This window comes from Diadema antillarum, unplaced genomic scaffold (assembly GCF_040938485.1).
Source record: "Diadema antillarum isolate AM-2024a unplaced genomic scaffold, OU_Dant_1.0 seq00000035_RagTag, whole genome shotgun sequence".
In the NCBI taxonomy this organism is placed as follows: domain Eukaryota; kingdom Metazoa; phylum Echinodermata; class Echinoidea; order Diadematoida; family Diadematidae; genus Diadema; species Diadema antillarum.
The window spans coordinates 412,248-432,034 of NW_027271149.1; the positions used below are offsets into that span (position 1 = coordinate 412,248).

Sequence of the window (19,787 nt, forward strand, 5' to 3'; positions counted from 1 at the left end):
CTCGTAATCTAAGATCAACTCAGAAAAATCTTCTCCAATGTCCTGCTATCACAACAAAGTTTTATGGAGAGCGATCTTTTGCTCATGCTGCTCCCACACTGTGGAACGCTGTTCCACATTACATAAAAGAAGCCCCACAGTGTTGTAAGGCATTTCTGTTTTGAAAGTATTATGAATGAGTTTGGTTTTGCATCTATGATACTTACATTGTACACTATATTTCTTCTTTTTACTTTCATCCCTCTCCCTTAAAGCGCATAGAGACACTACGGTGGTGATATGCGCTACATAAGCACTGTATTATATGATACTTTTACCAGGTATCGGGGATTTAATGCTGTGCCCCATAGCCTGCTTCACACTACTAGTAAGCGTTTCTGTCATGATGCCAAACGAATGTGGGGTGGTGGTGTTCACTTTGTACAGGAAATATATACATTTCTCTCGGTAAAACCGTTATCATGTCTCTCCTTTTGGTAGTTTTATGTGTCTTAGTCATGATCAATGATAAAATCGACTATCTTCTTTCGTGATAGGTAATTGGATTAAAAAAAGATCGCAGAGATTGCTACTGTGATAGTTTAAAGCAGTAAAACTTAATAGGAAAGCTTTGACAGGAAAAGTAGTAAAACATTTAGAAAACCCCTGAAAAGCTGAAGATTTCAACAATACGCATCATACTCTTTTTTTCCACAACATTGCACATGTTCCTGTATTTCATTAATGCCCAAACGAACCACTCCGACTGCTTTTGTTATTCTTTTTACAATCTACCGGATGTGACTTATACAGACTGTATGGTCATCGATTTAACAAGGAATCTGATTTTGTTATTGTTGTTGTTGTCGGTGTTGTTGTTGTTGTTGTTGTTGTTGTTGTTGTTCTTGTTCTTGTTGTTGTTGTTGTTCTTGTTATTGCTTAATTAGAGTTAAATAAGACTGAAGGCATACCTGATTGTGCTGGTCGGGTACGGCGAAAGTGATGGTGAGCTCTCGGCCAACAGTGTTCTTTCCGGTGGGCTTCTGCCCTCCCGCCTGAAGCTTCACCGGCTCAAACTTGGGCTGCTTCTCGGCGAATGGGGTCCTGGTCTGGCCGGGTCGCGTTCCCTTCTTCGGAGGCTCCGGTTTGTGATGGAAGATGGCAAAGTCCTGAGACGGACCAGGAGCTTTGTAGCGGGGGTTCGACGTCGGTTTGGGCATTTCGAACTTTGCCTTGTGCTGCTGCGGTGGTTGGTAGGCCGGTCTGGGTGGCTGAAACATGGTCTGCTGCTGCGGTTGGGCCCTCTGTGGTTGCTGGTAGACCGGCTGTTGTTTCTGGGCCTGCTGAAGTGGTTGGCGATGTTGTTGCTGTTGCTGGGATTCCGGCTGCCACACGCCGGGTTTCGGGGAGGGCTTGAAGGTGATTGTCGCAGGTTGACCGACGGTCACTATAATTATGTAAGAAGCAATACGAATTCAATATCGACAAAATCAACAAATTTGTGGAATAGAAGTAACGACACATCAATCGACACGGGTAACGTGCTCCACCTGCACTTCAGGTAGCAGTGGTGCTGACGCTGCAGTACACGTGTGCTCCAGCGCTTCAAAGTAATTTTACATTTAGTTTTTTTTCAAAATTAAACTCAACCTATTTACTTCCAGTCTGTCAAAAAATCAAACAAAATTAAAAAAAGTGGCGGAAAGGAGGGTCGTTATGATAATTTAAGACATGGCAACATTCCTTTTAAACGTTATTGTAAATGAACTGAGGTTATCACTGAGAGAGACACCGAACAAACGACTAGTTACGAGTGGAATTACAAGAAAGAGGACAGGTTTGTTTTTACTCTTTATGAAAAAAGGAACAACAACAGCAATCATAATTATATTGTGCAGGTGTCTTATGAAACCGTCGTGAAAATTTGAACAAAATTTGATAAATATTCGGGAGATATGATTTTCAAAGTTTTGATATATTCACTAAAAAATCTGATATTGCCCTAATAAGTCGGCAAACATACAGCATCATAAATGCAATCTGTTCTCCTATATGTGCTCACAAATCTGCAATAATGCATTTCGTACAGAAAATAATAAAATCTAACTAAGTAATAAAATGTGCATTGACAGATAGAAACATGACGTAGTTTTGGCTTGATTTTTGGGGAGGATTCAGGCTTTATTCTTTTTTTTGCATGATAATTAGAAACAATTTATTTGAAATATAAGAGAGCACCCAATTCTAAGAGGAATTCAAAGCTTATTTCATGAAATTTGGTATTGGAATGGCTGATATATCCAAAAGCAAAGAAGTCCTAAAAGGTGGGTCCCACTTTTTATTAGGACCACTTTGTTTTACCTTGTTTTTCGATGTCTCAACCATTTTAAAACCGAATTTCATTCATCAAAAATGTAATTCCTCTTAGAATTGTATGTCCTTTTATATTTCATATAAGTGGTTTTTAATCATTTCGCAAAAGATAACATTTGAAATTCCCATCTCAACCAAAACTATGCCATCCCCTTAAGGTTAGTTGGATCAACATGTCTATGTACCTTCACATAAGAAAAGGTCTAATTTTGTGAAAATGTATGAAAAAGAGCTATGCGGAGGTGCATCCATGGCATTGCATATTTGCCAATTTATGAGGGCAGAGTAGAAAAAAAAATGTGAAATTTCATGAAACCGATGAAAGTCATATCTCTACAGATCATGTGTATCTAATAAAATCAAATATTTTGGTGAAAAGAGTGCTCTTTGAAATGATTCTTTCAAAGCCACGTCGGGCAAGCAATTCTTGTGCTGTTGAACGAATTGCAGCGAACGAGCCTGAAGCGCCCTCGTTTTTGTTTTGTTTTGTTCTAGTTAAGTCTTCTTTTTTTTCTTTTTTTGGGGGGGGGGGCGGTGGGAGGTTTTCAGTGGTTATGGAGAAAAGTGGAAACCTGCTCAAGTCTATCATTAAGAGTGAGCAGTCTCTGTTTGAAGTATTCAAACAGTCACAAAATGTCAATCAAATCATAGATTAAATTAGATTCTTTTAAGAAATCAAAAGCATGCAGAGCAATATAACAATGTTGCTAATAGATAATAATACAGGGAGAAGAAAAAAGAGTACGTAAGTCGAAAGAGGGTGTGCAAAAGAATTCATTATGTTTGGCAGTTTAGGCATAGTTAGGAAAGACCAGTCAAAGCTGAAAAGTTGTGATATAGCCCATTAGGGCAGAGAAAGGGAGGGAGAAAATCACTCAAACGGGTTTGGATTAAAATGCTCGCGCTGATATCCATTCTAAACATTTACTGTGGGAACGATCTGGCTATATGGCGTCTCACCGTTCCCTGGCATTTTAGGTTTGGATGGGTGCGTTTTCGTCAAGTCGCTTGTTCGCCGGCCGTGATCGACCTTGAGCGGGGGCGTGTGCTCGGTGTACATGCCGCTTTGACGCCGGACGGGGCCAACGAGCTCTCCGCGCTCCTTTGTGGTCTGCGACACGGTCTTCGGTTCCTCGCCGTCGATCGCCTCCGTCACCGTCTTGGTGATCGTCTCCTGCAGTCGTTCCCCGTCCTTGGTAGTCTTGATGCGCGTGGTCGTGGTCGTTACTTTGCGCACGGTCGCGTTCGATGAAACGCTCCCGTTTGAGCTGCGCCTGTCTATTGCGGCCGAGACAATTTAAGAGGGAAGAGATTCCATGTAATTAGAATCCCAAACGACTCTCAAACAACCAAAAATATCTGTCTTAAAAGACGCATTCAATTGAGGGGAATCTGCATATCTTATTGCAAAATGGCGATGGCGACTGCTTATTTGACAAATTAGTTGTGCTTAAAATTAAGGGGGAAAAGTTATGTAGATCACACATCTTTAAATCAACACAACTAATCATTATTTCTCGAAAGAACCACACGGTAGTGTGATCAGAATAGGTTGGAAATTATACAGCAACGTTGAGTGCCAGAGTAAGAAGTTTTCATGCATGAGACGAAGAAGAAAGATATTATATCAAAAACTCAGAATCAGCAAATGATAAAACCAAAAATTAGCATGCAACACAATAAAATCATCAAATGAAAGAAACACGCAGTAAATACACAGACACTCACGCACAGATACACACACACCCACACACAGATGTATTATTACAACATGTTTTTATTTCAGTGTACCTAGCATCGAATTATTGATTTAATCAAGTTTTTCGTTTTTTCGTTTTTCGTCATTTTTGTGACAATATTCATATTTACCCAGCTTTCTTCCGCTCGTTTGGTCCTACTAAATATACTTCATTTCGTGAAATCCAGTTTGAATTTGTTACTCTTTGCTATATGTCCGACAATTCCGACAATATAAAATATACATGAAAAATTGTGAGCTCATGATATCATCACCTAGCTCATTTGAATATTTACAACTTTGTAACTTTGTGTTTTTTACTCAAATTGTATCTTGTCCGCGATGCAGGGCCCCTTGGCAGAGCAGTTCCGAGTGAGCTGAAAGGGATATCCTGCTAAAAGAAAACTTAATAAATGAATAGATAAACAAGGACTGGTCAAGAAATGTTTTCCGAAAAAAGAAATGTGACATTTCAAAATGTCACATCTTCCTTATTTCTTATCGGATTTTGTTATTTTTGGAACGTTCCGTAGGGACTTTTTTTTTCTCTTTCATCGAAGTTTATTCACTTTTTGGTATTGGTCTCCTCTTTAACTTGTCTGGATGATAACTCGATACACCAGACCCGAAACACACTATTTACCTCTGTTTATTATTTGCTTCTCCTGTCCGTTCGTCTGGGGATCCGGGTTACGAGGGTTGGTACTGCGAGAGGTTCTGAGTAAGAGAAAGATAGAAATAACAATCTCTAGCATGTGTACAGGTAAGGTATGTAGATGTATGTTTGTAGTATGTCTCTTAGCACCTGTATTAATGACAACTGAATATACATATTGTACGTATTTACATGCAAACGTCATTTTACATGGACAGAAAAAGAAAACTATTTGAATATTCCTGCAACAGCCATTGATAGCAGTGGTAATGAACTCTGTAAGGTCACTTGGAAAAAGAGAAATATCTTGATTGTTATTTCCTTTGGAACGGAACACTGATAATTCTATTCGAGAGAAAAAAAATGTTAAACACCACGTCGCATTCATCATTAAAAAAAGGAAAAGGGTAAAGAGAGAGAAAAAAGAGCGAAATGGAAAGGGAAAGATTTTCAGAATGCTCCCTTCCTTGGTTTAACATCTGCAAGAGCAATTATTGTCGTTTGATATAACATTCCCGAAAGGGTTAATTAGCCAATTAGATAGATTATATAGCATCATTAGTAAAGGATCATTCAATTCCAATTTTCATTTGATCAACCGCCTAGTCCATTCGCTTAAAAAAGCACCACAGTTGTAGATCAAACGATTTGCGAAAATCAACAACGTCAGACCATTAAACGCTCCCAACCAAGCATTCAGAAAGGATCATTGCGTGATGACCTATATATTGATGCCACAGGTGAATATTGTCGGTATTGATTTCATTCTAACCTTGAAGTCATCATTTGCCATTTTGCTGATGAAACAAAAATCCAGCAATATTGATTCAAAATGGTTCTAACATGACCGTGAAGGGGTAGAAACAACAAACGTACAAATTTGAACCATAATCGATGTAAGTATTGTTAAATATACAAGTTGTGAACAATAGCTATAATAAAGGTGTTTCCAGACTAAACCATCGACAGTTATGGTTTAATGTGAAAAACAGTGATATCTCCTTTATATTTTAGGCTTTATTGCAAATATATATATATATATATATATATATATATATATATATGGTAGGGTGTTTTGTGATACAACTGACCTACACGTATGCATCAAATGTGATATCCTGAACATTTTTTAAATCACTGCTCCCAATGGTAAACAGGACCTTTAAGGAAGAAGAAAAGACGAACAACTAGCCAAGCCACGACAATGAGAACATTGTGTAGGCGTTTATTTTACACTTGTATGAGATTCGCATGGAAGTTGGATGGGTGACAGTTAATTGAACCTATTCTAATCTCTCAGGCTGTAATGCGTCATTTTCAAAGCCTTTGCAAATAAGGTGTGGATGTATTTTTTTCTTTAATTAGTTCATTTTAGTAATCCAGCGATCATCTATTTTGTCATGGTCGGAGTCATCGCTTTGACATGCGCAATTACAATTAAGTTAGAGGAGTATTTTGATTCGTTTTGGCACGTTGCAATTTTATGCACAGGATAACACAGTCACTTTTGTCATTCCTGACGTGTATGACTTTTTTTCATTCTCTCACTTCTCAGTTTTTCAAAGTATCTTGATCACGTGACAGTGTGAGGTCATCTATTTTGTATCAAGAGATCACAACAAAGGTATATCTCTTTGATATAAGAATATAAATCCGTAGCATGTTGTTGATTTGTCGTACACGTCAGACATAAATGGTTGTCCCTGATTGGCAGATGGGTACGGAGATCTAAGTGTTTTTATATCTAATTTCTGACTTTCTATGGATAACCTTTGGCAGGGAGAGTCTCACCGAGTGTGCGTACACAAATGATCTCGTACGTTAACTGGCAAATTAGAAAAAAAGAACATACTTTGCGGAGCTCCGCGGAATATTTATGCGTGTGACTAAGTGGTTCATAGCTATTTGCTCTTTCAAGTTCATATCGAATCCCATGTTTTCGAGACCACCGCAGGGGAAAGGCTTAACATTATTTTTGCAATTGGATTACCATCATGATACATTACCTGACAATCTCGAGGTCCAGGGCGTCGTCGGCATCGTCGATGTAGGCCATGGCCACGTCACGTGCGGCGTTCCGGACCGTCTTGCCGTTGATTGACAGGACTCGGTCCCCTTCCCGTAGGTCCGCATAGTCAGCCTTGCTCCTCTTTCGAATCTGTGTATAGAATAAATGGCAAGGAGGGAGATAGCTTTCATTAGTCCACCGTTGGTGGCGTAACTTCTTCTAGCAGGAGCCTGTACTGTTTTTGGAACACAACGGAATCAACATTAGAGGTTATTCTAAGGATCACCACGGAACACTATTCGGAACATTTGGGATGGAAATCTGAGAAGATTTTTCTCATGGACATTCGCATCTGCTCCCGCGTGGATGGAAACAAGAAACACTGCCCATGCATAGAGAGTCCTAAAGCTTTGTTTTTGATATGTTATGTTTTTTTCTTAAAGCCCGCTTGGACAAGGAAAACTCTGTCATTCTATGCTGGCCTGACAAATACTATCCTTTCTTCAAGTTAATTATCTACTTGAGATCAACTTTGTTTACAACAAACAAACAAACAACAACGACAATAAGCAACAGGGAATGCCTGCTGACATGTTCAAACTTTATAGATACGTTCATAATAAACGTATCAACTAATATATTAACAACTTCTCCGAGGCTCGTTCAACATAGAAAAAGCATACACACAAACTGGATTGGAATTATTGCATTAGTCCATTAAGTATATGCGGGTAAGTGGGATATAGCTTGTTACGATGTCTTCAAAAGAAAAATATCTTCAAATGTGATTATAAAAATCATTCAGCCTATAAATGAAATATGGCGAGAACAATGTGGGAGACTTGTGAATATGACATTTTGGCTAGTTTCCGATATTCGTCCCTGTAATGTTACAGTCAAATACAATTAGATGGAATATATGAATCCATTCACAAGAAGGGCAGTGTTTGCTTTTACAGTAAGTAGTCTCTCATCACAGGATAGCTGAATTACAAGCTTCGCATCATTATTATTGACAGATCTGAATGAGAGAAACACAGCAGAGGAACTCGCTGTCTCATAGGTACCCTTCCAAGTGACTCTCATCAGCCATCTTGGCTACTTCGTTACATCGCAAGGGGGCCAACGATTCGGGAGCATGCATTTCGCCCCCTTCCCCCCCCCCCCCCCAAAAAAAAGAAAGAAATCCTTCTGACAAATTGCAAACTGATGACGCGCCTGGCCCGCTCTGCGGCTTGGTTTTGGAGGAAGATGTACGAAAGGAAGGAATCATATCTGTCATCCCTCCCACAACATTGACGCTTCCGTTTTATTTTTTCGACGTAACAACTTTGGAGGAACAGTGTCGCTTGATGATGAACCATCACGTCGGATTGGCAGCTGAGGGGCGTGAATGTGTGTCGCTATACCCCATCGGTCCGCCACGAAAGACGATCGCTGACGGACACATGGCAAGTAATCTTTGTGCCTGTTAGTGATGCAAGTTGCAAGCACGCTATCTCCTTATGACTTGAAGAGATGGTTTCAGAACGAAGGAAGAGGAAGAAGAAGGAAAAGGAAGAGGGAAGGGTGACGAGGAGGAAGAGGAGGACGAGGAGGACGAGGAGGAGGAGAAGCTATTGATGACAACCACAGATACCAGCTAAATTGTACGTTTGGACTGTAGAACGCAATGCTATACAGACTGTAACTATAGAAACCAAGAAATAATGGAGTAAGGGAAGACAAAAAGAGGGAAGCATAACGTAAAAAATATAAGATAGGTAGATAGATACAACAACGATATTGATTAGTAGGCCTACTACATGAATTAATAGAAATGTAGGTAGACAAACAGAGAGATAGATAGCTAGATAGATGGAAGGATTGATCGATGGATAGATCAGACATTGATTTAAAGAACGGTGGAAGGGAGCGGGGAGGTATCACCTCCCTGAAGGGAGAAAGCTTTTAACGAAGATCCACTGAGTTGAAAGCAAAGAAAAGGGTAGAATAAGACACTCTAGAGGCGGCAAGGCGCCAAAAGACGCATTGTTATTCTATTTGACGGCGATGAACAGACGAACTGACTTCACACGACCGTTCAGCTGGTGCTCAGGTGCGCGCCAGTTTGCCGCTCCAGGAGCGCGACAAACGTCGCAGTCACCGCCACGCCTGTTACTTCATCTCACGCTACGCCCTTCAAGATCTTTATCTACTTTCCGAAGTGTTCGAGAAATATTAGTTTGTTGAAATAGGGGAAAAAAGAATATCCCTTATTGAATATCTCCGCTACATTGTCATATCTAATGTACGTCAGTGGAGAGAACATTATATTTGACACGCCAAGGGCATAAATCGGGTTAAGATAAAGCTAAATGTTAAGTTCTGACCTAAATCTTGAATGCAACGGTGCCTTTGGCATGTCGCCATTGTATAATGGAGTCTTGTGTTTTGTCATTGTTCGTTCGTTCGACATTTTGTAAAGCACATTGCAGGTAGCAGGTGGTACATGGCAGTTATTTTCATGGCCATCAATTAATCCCGTTATCATCATTGGGTAACCAAGGAGATATCACCTCCTTTGGATAACTCTTTGTCTTTGAATGTACGTACGTAGTTGATTTGCTTTTACTTCTGTTAAGGGACCACGCTCCCTTGGGCGCTGCAAGTGACAACGCTGCCGCAGGTTGTCTGCGAGAATTATGGTTGAATCCGAAAGTTGAAACGGTCGAGGACTGTTGTGCTACTTGTCACTTTCTGTCCCTTTTTATTTTTGTTGTTTTTAAACGTCAGCATGTTGATACCTGTTTCATCTGATTGAGCACAACATTCTCCTATCCATATTGAATGGGCATTTGTACTTCGCGTGGGGCTCCTTCTCTCTCCTTGATTAACTGGGTGCCATTGGCTCCACGCCGATTGTCACTTATTTTGAGCGCCATCAAGGTTCATTCGCGCATAAGAGCTAAACGAGAAAATAGAAATAAAAATAGCGAATTGGGATTAGATTATCACATGATATGGATCAAATATTCATCGGTCCACTCACGGAAAGAAGAAATTAGGCAGTTGCCTTGCGTTGGCAAAAAAAAAGGAAAGAAAAAAGCAATCCTATTTCAAGCCCCTCTCTGAGATGAAAGGGTGACAGGAGCGACACAAGCGTATCTCATGATCGGCGAAGGTGAGGGACTCCAGGGGTAGAGGGTTGGGGTTGTTTCATAGGGGTGAGGAAGGACTCTGCTGCCCCCTTTCTAGAGAGTAAGTGTGTGCGAGTTTGGGGTGAGTTCTTGGGTGTTACTTTTAAGGGTATATATTTCAGAGAGGAGGAGGAGGAGCTAGGAGGAGGAGGGGGGGGGGGGGGAGGGGGCTCCGATTCCAGAAAACACAGACACTTAAAAAGCTACATTCGTCAAAAAGCAGCATCGTGACTCAAGTTGGATGGATATAGCAGGCGAAATAAAAAACATCCGGGCCTCAAGCGACACTGTTAACACTACCCCCCACCCCATAAAAAAAACCCGAGAAAGGAATCGAACAAGAATTGCGTGTGATTTTATTTCATGTCACACCATTCATGCAAGTTTCGACTGTCCTTCCTTGTCAAATTTCTGAACGCAAATCACTATTTCTCTTATTTCGCCGTCATTTACCTCAAATATCAAAGGTGAAAATATAAACACACTCGTGCATTATTTCAGTACCTCCCTACACAATCATGTGTGATGGAATACAGTCAGTGCGTAAAAGTTGCCGCTGTGTAACAACACTGACCCATTTGCGTAAGCACCTGTCTACTATTCCAACCCATGGCATAAGATAATAAATGAAATGTAGGAGTTGATCACAGTTTTCTCCTTTGTATGACATCAAAGTTAAGCGGATGGGTTATTTAACTGTTCAGGGAGGTGTTTCATAAAGCTGTTCGTAAAGTTACGAATGACATACGAGCGACTGGTGATCAGTTCTTTTGCTGAATTGTGGAAATTCTGATAAGTATAGCACATCAGAACTGATCGTAAGTTGTTCGTAACTTTACGAACAGCTTTATGAGACACCCCCAGCTCCTGTAAACGTGATAAAGAAGAAAGAACATAATTGTTACTGACAATTGTAGGAAGTGCCCTGTAACCCATTCTGGAAAAAAAGAGACACTACAGTGAAATAAATCAAAATAAACTAATTTTCCTTCAACTTTACCCTTGGGAGTTGCCACTCATGTTGACTTAAAAAAAAAGATAAAGATTGTTGGCGTGTCCATAAACGTTGGTGGTTAACGACCCTCCGTCATTTGGCCGAGATCTGACTAGGGTCATTACCATATAGGCAACCTTCATGATGATGTGCTCTTGTGTTACTGGCATCCTCAAAGCGATGCTGGTGTGAGGGTTTATCCCGTTGTGCAATGATGACGCTTTAACCGTAAGTTCTGAGGATCATGCCATATCATATCATATTATATCATAGCTCTGTCAAAATGGCATGCACACAAGCAGACAATATAGGTCTCCTGAGTTGACCCCAAAGTTCCCATGGTTTCCAAAGGGGTGATTGCACTTATCGTAAGCATGGTAAGCGAATGAATAATTCGTCCATAATGACGTCATCTAGATATTCATTCCCGACTGCAAGGAGATTGATATTAGCCAAAGGTTTGCACTGTCCATTATACTCACTTAGGAGTTAGCCTCACTCCATGATCCATCATTAATTTTACTCCGAAAAGTCTGCACACCTTAATTTGTCATTTTTATGATGACACCAACAGGAGATCAACGGAAAAAAATGGAAGACATTCATTGCGCTTCCGGATGCAATATTCATGTCACTCACAGATTGCGAGAGTTACAGTGCCAAGAAACATGGTCAAAGCAAGGAATTTAAGCCCTTCTGTGATGATGATGTTGAGGGATGAATCTACCCTGATAGATTTAGTGTCAGTTGAAAGTCATGTTTATGCGTCTGCTGCAGAATAAGGTTGCAGCTTTTGGGTTGTCATGCACGTCTTTCCTTTTATCTGACAGTCTTAATCACGAAAGTCCGCTTCGACATTAAAGAAATTTTCGTGAGCCTTTTCCCTCGTCACCTTTTTTCTTCTTCACTTTTTGCCTGTTTCCATATTATAAGTTTTTCCCCAAGTGGGAAAGTCGATGAAACTGGTGCTCAGTCCTTAAATTCAGTCTCTTGGCAAGCGAAGCTCTTCTCTCTACCTTATCCATCGACAATAGAACGAGAACACCAAGTTGTAATAAAATGATGCAATCATTATAGACTACATAGTGATTGAATGCCTCAGAAGAAATGTGTATCACCCTTTTGATAAATAAAGAAAAGACATTACGTATTAGAAATGTCTTGCGACTTCTCAAATGCGTTTGATTCAGCAGAGCTGATGTGGTTGACTAACTGACTGATTAATAATAATTGTTTGAAACCTTATTTGGCTGATTATTTATCTGCTCTGCAATTTCGACATTGAACAAGTTGAATCGATACAATCGATTTCGTGGAAGTCATATATCAATATCCATGAAGACACGCTAAAAAAAAACCGCTCAGAAGTGCTGCGTAACATCTAACTTAATTAGAAACTTAATTAGACAACACACTTCAAAGCTGGTGGTAAGAAGCACGAAGGTCGTTTCTTAATCAACCTTTCTCGAAAACCTATTCACACCTCTTACGACGTAATTATCGCACTCGCGTGCAACCTAACCGCAGCCCTATTCAGCACTAATTACCTAAACTTAGTTTTAAAAATTTGCGCAGCGCTTCCTTATTTTCATTGCTTCCAGCTCATCTCATGAGCGCCCAAACGCTGATCCTACAGTTATTTTCAATCGTTCACGATGCACAGTGAGTTCAGAATTTAGATATTCAGATATCAGAATACTAGACAAGTGAATCCTAAAAGAACTACAATATGGAATATATGGAATTCAAGCAGTTAAATAATTCGTCTTCGTGGCATGGCGTTTCTGATGCAGAACTCGCGGGAGAAAGCTACAACTTTTTAAACGGAGTAAAAAAAACACGCCATTGTTTTTGCCTCCAACTTGAAGCCAGCACTTTAAGGGGAGAGATATGAGCTAAGATAAGGGTTGCATGTTTGTTTGCGCCGCTGTTCAGGCAGCTGTGAGCAAGAACAACTCAAGATGAGAGAGTTCCTCTGTGGAAAAAAAAATGAAATCGGAAGTTACCGTTTCTTGCTTCCTGTTTTGAAACACCGAGTTTAAACTTAGATGTAACTTCCACGGGCGTCTCCTTATGCAAATGCTCGATTAAAGGATGGTATTGTCGTATAGAAGGTTTGGTGGTCTTTTGATATGATATTACAATGGGACTTTCTCACGATTCAAGAGGAATCATTCGGCAAAGAGATGCGATTCCATTACGACCACAGAGGGATGAAATGTAATAGAAAACATCGATCCCTGAGTGTTTATAAGAGTTGGTGGGGGGGGGGGGGGGGGCGGTGGGGCGGAGATCAAACGGAAATTAGGAAAATATGGCTTTATTTTTTTTTTAATTCGTATTTTTTAACGCAATCAGTGCAGGCACATGGATTGCGGCGTTTCAGACACAATGATCTTCGAGTTCCAATAACAATACAAGGTACTGAAAGGCAAATTACGTTGTGAATTCATACCATGCGAGTGATTTAACTTTGTAATAACCGTTACCACAACTGTCGGTTATGATCGGGTACAAGGAACATAGTTCGCCTCTCTTTCTTTCTAACATAATTATATCTCGTTTCAATATGACACGTCATTTCTGAATAGAAGTCATTCTCTAGAATGTGAAGAGTTTTATTGCAAAACGAGCTAACTCCATTCTTGTTAGATTGAGATATTTATGATTAAAGTTGCTAAAAGACAACGAAGATAATAAGAAATTACGTGATATTTTTAATCATAACTTCTTAAATATTCCTTGTTATGTTACAAGTGAGGTATTACTGGAGAGTTGTTGTTGTTTTTTTTTTTTTGCTCTATCTGATGATGGACTTACTTTGAAATTTTTAAAGATGGCGCTTAGCTCATTTTGCAATAAAACTCTTCATGTGTAACTCATTAGCCACCTTCTGCATGTCTGCTCAGGTTTCCATAAAACTGTCATTTGAATAACAACGAAATTATTTTCGATCTGAATCTATTTTTTTGCTTTGTTTCTCTTTCTGTATGTATGCGTGGGGGATAACTTACACCTATCATGTCTTTGCTTTTTGCATTTTAAAGTTGAATATTACAGTATTCTTTAAATCACTTTCTCTTTGCAGTTTTTTTATCGAAGTCGCAGGTAGATCTCTTTCATTGTTCAGAATGTTGGTTGGTTTTCGAGTTTATGGTGTCGCAAAGAATCACACCTAATAGTCCTGGACGTATTAGGGCAATTACCTACCGAGGACAATTACCCACGGCTAAATACTGGTTAGTGGTAAGGTTAGAGTAAAGATCATGGTTATAGGGTTAGATTTATTGTTAAAGTTTGGGTTAGGATTAGGTTCAGGATTAGGATTAGGATTAGGGTAATTGTCCAGGGGGTAATCGCCTGAGAACCTGTAATCGTCGTCGTCGTCGTCGTCGTTGATGTTATTGTTGTTGTTGTTCTTCTTCTTCTTGCTCTCCTCCTCCTCCTCCTTCTTCTTAAAGCATGAATTTCTTTGACCTTTTTTTTTTTTATATGACGTATGTCAGTGTCAAATTTCAGTAGCTTTCTATCCTTCCCAACTCGCTGTCTCATTGTCTGTCGGAAGTTCAGATCCAGCTACCCCATTAACCCATGCGTATTTAGGTATATTCCTTTGACACAGTTCAAAGGGATTCCGATATTGCCCCCTCCTTACGATGTTTTAAAGTAAACTTCCATCAATCTTCATGGTTTCAACACACCCATGTGTTAGATTCATACTGGGCTAGCAGCACCTGTAAGTTAACTTGAAGGTAACTGAATGACCTCAACGAAGGAGAATCCGCAAGGCAGATAAAGGACCGTGTATATATGGATGCCTCAAATAGTTTGCTAACTCCCGAGTAAACCTTTAGATCTACCCAAAGCTCCTTCAACTTTCCCTCGTTTACGTGTTCCCTCTCAGCACATCCGTTCTTCCCAAAGATCCCAGCATATACACTCTGAGGTGGTTGCTTCCGACGAGGATGTAGAAGATCACGTGACAAAATGGTTTGCGACAATGTTCTCCGCAAAGTCACACGCAATCGTGATTTTGTTTTATTCCTAAAAGCATAATGGTACGTGAAGACTAACATACATCGTACAAGGGACAAGCGCGGAAAAGGGGGATGCTAAGTCACGCGATATATTTAGGAATCCAATCTTATCAACAGTTGTATGCATCTGCTCAGGCAGTTGCCTGCTGCAACAAATTATGACAGTAGTGTTCGGTCATTGTTAGTTGTGAGAACGTGCACAGATGATCCGTCGCCTGGCGGAACCACTGATCTCACGTAAGAGATCAGTGCATGGGCGGCGGAACGTCTTGCAGAGCTCACATGGATAGCTTTCATGTTACGCATGTAGGACGCGCTATAGGCTAGAGTTGAGGGGCATGTTATCCAAAGGTGGCTCTGGATGCGTGACTGACAACAGACAAGGACTGTGTTCGTTATCAACGCCATCGTTTTGACCTTGGTTGTGATGATGAATGATTAGGGGCCTGGAATCCAATCATATCACTGCCGATGAGAAAATGTTCAAGCACTAGCATTCAAGCATTCAAGCACACAACGATGGTGCATGTATGCCGCTCGGTTTACCTGGCAGTTCATACCTAGAAAAAAAAAAGATATAATATTTAAGCCGTTGTAAGGACAGGGATTCAACTGTTCGAATTTCATTTATAAAGTTTTCGAAGTATTCACGTCTCTTGGCCTCACAGTGCCTGACAAGTCTTGTGAAGGGATTACTTACATTTTTACCTCTTGCTTTCGTGTTTGCTGCGTCTTGTTCATGCTACCTTTCTATGACAATAACCTGTTTGCGAGTATACCTTTTCTTATCTACTTATCATTTTATCTGTACATCAATTTGTTTACATACTTATTCATTTAACTCTTTGTTTGTACTATATTAATCTATCTGTTAATCTATGTGTCCATTTAATTCATTTATTAATTGATTCATTTTTTTTTTCATACACTCACTAATTCCTTCACTTATTCATTCAGTCAGAGTAGCCCGAAATGTGGTAGCTTAAATAAAGTTAATCAAAAAAATTCGCTGGCATTTATTTCGACACCCGTCAAGCCCACCTCTGCCTCCTCTGAATGTTATTTATAACAGGAGGTGTCTTTTTCGTTGCCTGTCTTTCCTTTGTTTCCGCGACGATGGTTATGGGGATAAGCTCCTTAAGTCAGGGTGAGTAAAAGGTGTGGTCTAACAACTTCCGACCTCGGTTTACCAACTGTACTCATGTCTCATAGGGTCTCACAACTGCGTCGTGCCAGCTGTAGGGTTTTCTCTATTACGTACGAGACTTTTGATCAGTTGGCGCTACTTTGCATGACATTTTAAAGCTAAGCTGATGTCTTATATGCGGTAAATACGACCAGTAGCTTTACAAATGATAATTTGGAAATAATATTTTTGAGGGTGTTTTGAAGGGTGTTTTGAATTCTGATAAAAACTTGAATTGGTTGCAATTGAAGCTAACTTCGTTGAAGGTATCAAAATTGCACGTGGTGTTGTGATAGTATCTACTCCCGCAGTGTTGATCAATTCAAATTGCAGATCGCATATGACAACATTCCTCAATTGCAATTCCTTTAACAGTCCATCGTACGTATCATTTGCAGCACTATACACTGATGCTCGATGTGTTATCTGGATCTTTGAACACTGCTGAACTACACCTGTCCTGCACACAGAAATAACATATTTCATGACTACAATATTCCTCAATAGTGAAGGACATGGGGCACTACCAAAGAAGAAGAGGAAGAAAAGTTTGATGGGAAATAAAATGAAAATCGAGACCAATGTCTCATGAGTTTACTCGCTTGAATGACACTGATGACACATTGAACTAAATATAACTTTCCAGGGTTGTATGGTTGATTTCATTCTTTGGGGGATTAATAGATTCCGCTGTGACATCCATTTCTGGGTTGACTTCCTGCTGATGTGAGCACAGGTCTTCACAAATTCAACGATTGTTATACAAAAATATATCGTTTTACAACGAGTCCTGTTTCTGCAGTCACTAAGCCCCGCACCTAAAACAATCCTGCCTTGAAATCAGCAATCTATAATTTCAAAGCCATCTAATTCAGGCATCATCAGTTGTTGTGATGCTTAATTTAGCTGACTTTAGATAAAATTGATGATATCACGGAAGGTACTATCATACTTTTATGCTATTATTTACACGGCTATGAAAAAGGAAGACTTCACTAGCTTTTGATTTTCTCGCTTAAATTCCTGTTCTGCAATAGCGTTGTAATAACGAAGTGACAATAAAATCAGGAAGAGATTGTAAATATGGAGGAAATTATTACATCAATCAAACGTATCTTTCTGAATTATAAATCCACCCTCGTCCCTTGCGTTGGATTAAGCTGCAAATCCACGCAGCTTTACTGGGGGACAATTTTAAAGCGATATTTTGGGAGGATTAAATGTTCTTGAGGCTTTTTTTCTCCAAATCTCTGTCTTTCTCTATGTCTATCTTTCTGATACATTGTACTGTCTATCTCTGAAAACTTTGCAGTCTGTCTGCCTGAATTTATGTCGTTCTCTATCGATGTCTCTTCAGCTCACCCCCCTTTTTTTTCGTCCTCCACATCACGTAAGCTAAAGATCACAATCCATGGCGTCGCAACGATTCATCACGCAATGGATGAGCCCAAGATAATGTTGTCATGCTTAACCCGTTGAGGACGAGTCCCGAGTATACTCGGGCAGGTGTCTATGGGAAATGCGTGTTGTAGCAAAATCAAACCGTCCTAAACGGGTTAAGGAGTATTAAAGCCTGGTTTAGAATCCTTCCCGCGTTATCAGCGTCCTCCCTCTGTACGCACACACGGAGTCCGGGATTATACTTGACGCGATCTAATAATACAGGAACAGTGACAGCGGTGCAGTCACATTGCTACATATAATTGGTTCATCATAAGCAGTTCGCTCTCGTACCTTAAAGGAAAAATTGGGTCTTGTTTCATTCTGAGTTTTTTTTTTCAAAAGACGTATTAAAGGTCCTGTTTACCTTTGGAAACAGTGATTTAAAAAATGTTCAAGATATCACATATGATGCATGTGTGTAGGTCTGTTGTATCACAAAACATCCTGTACCATATATAAAATTTTCGCACTAAAACCTGAAATATAACGAGATATCGGTATTTTTCTCATTAAACCATAACTGTAGACGGTTTAGTCTGGCAAAACTTTTGTTGTAACTAGTGTTCACATTTTGTCTATTTAACAATACTTAACATTAATCATACGGATTCAAATTTTTACAGTGGTTGTTTCTATCCCAAACTCACATGTTGGAACTATTTTAAAGCACTAATGCTGGGTTTTTGTTTCATCTGCAAATGGTGAATTATGTCTTTGATGCTAATGGCTTCTAACATGTTTAAAGGCACGCAGTGAATGTTGAAGGTTTTGTGTTCTTTCACAGAAGGAATCTTGTGGAAATGCGTGTGACATATTGACTGATTTCTGGAAGGATTCTAATAACGTTTCACTTTCTTTTATTGGCTAAACATGAGGCATGCTCTTGCGTCTTTAATCAATTCACAGTGAATAACCAATTATACATTGCAATCAGGAAAGTATTATCAAGTGAGTGATTAGGATGGCAACGCGGATGGCTGGATTCGAAATCGTCTCTGTTGAATTACACATCCATAAAGTTATTTCAGCAAATCATCTTGCTTTAATGAATTACACATCCATAAAGTTATTTCAGCAAATCATCTTGCTTTAATGATAAATCCTGTCTTTTTTCCTGTGGGCATTTTAAATCATAACTGAAAAATATGAAAATACACACATGAAGTCGTATATGATAATAAAGTACAATCATAAGTAGGCCTAGACTTCTTCTTTTTTTTTGGGGGGGGGTGGATGTTTGTGAAAAATAAATACCCAGATTTTTCAATGGAGACAAGATAGATGAGGTCATGTGTGATTCGTTAATAGGAGATCGGTCTGTAGTCTATGCTGATCTAAAAATACTACTTACGTGTAGTATATTGTGGTGAGAGGCGTCGGCTGGGGTATGTGCTACCGTGGCTTATACGGACTCCTGCTTAAAGAGAAACAATAATCTTCAAGCACAATCAAAATGGTATAGACTGTCAATTGATGAGGATATTAAACAAGAACGGTATGGAATCCAGGAGTTTGTAAATAATTTGCCTCAATGCTTACTTTCCTCATCACAGTCACACTTTTTTTTATTAATATGCAATAATAAGGCAATGATATCATAATCTCAAAAGTTACAAATATGTATATTATGTATATGATGTATAATGTATACAAATCCTCATTAAAGCGAATTTTGTTTATTACAGTATTACATGATTTTAAAGATATATTTTGTACAGGTACTAACAAATTGAAATATGGGGTAATGACATCATCGCCGAATTTAGTGTCCATGTTTTAGTGTCCACAAAGATCAATGTTATTGTTCCGTATAATCAGATGCAAAGCTCTGAGATTTCAATGTTTTATTAGTTAATGTCCAAGTTGAATCAATTCAACAATTCGCTTTATCTTATTCTCTTTCCGGAAGTCAGTTTGAACGAGGAAGCGGTGTGTTACTTTAAGAATCAACTGTTTGTCGAATTTTATAAAAAAGTCACTTTGCCCGACCAACAGCCATCGTATGTATTTAAGTCATGTGAATCACCCGACGCCGTATGGTATCAATAGATTACTAAAAATATCATGTGTATACGTTAAACCTATCTATCTTATACCCACTTTATATGACACGAAAAGATAATGATTATATTGGATGTAGTAGGCCTATCATACTCGACGATTTGCGATGAAGAAACTTATTGTAGAATCTTTTC

At 39.4% G+C, this 19,787-nt stretch overlaps 1 pseudogene; it reads right to left on the bottom strand.

Annotated features, from left to right (window-relative positions):
• LOC139725348 (uncharacterized) overlaps positions 1–19,787 on the bottom strand; it is a 71,180-nt pseudogene that overhangs the window by 4,730 nt on the left and 46,663 nt on the right.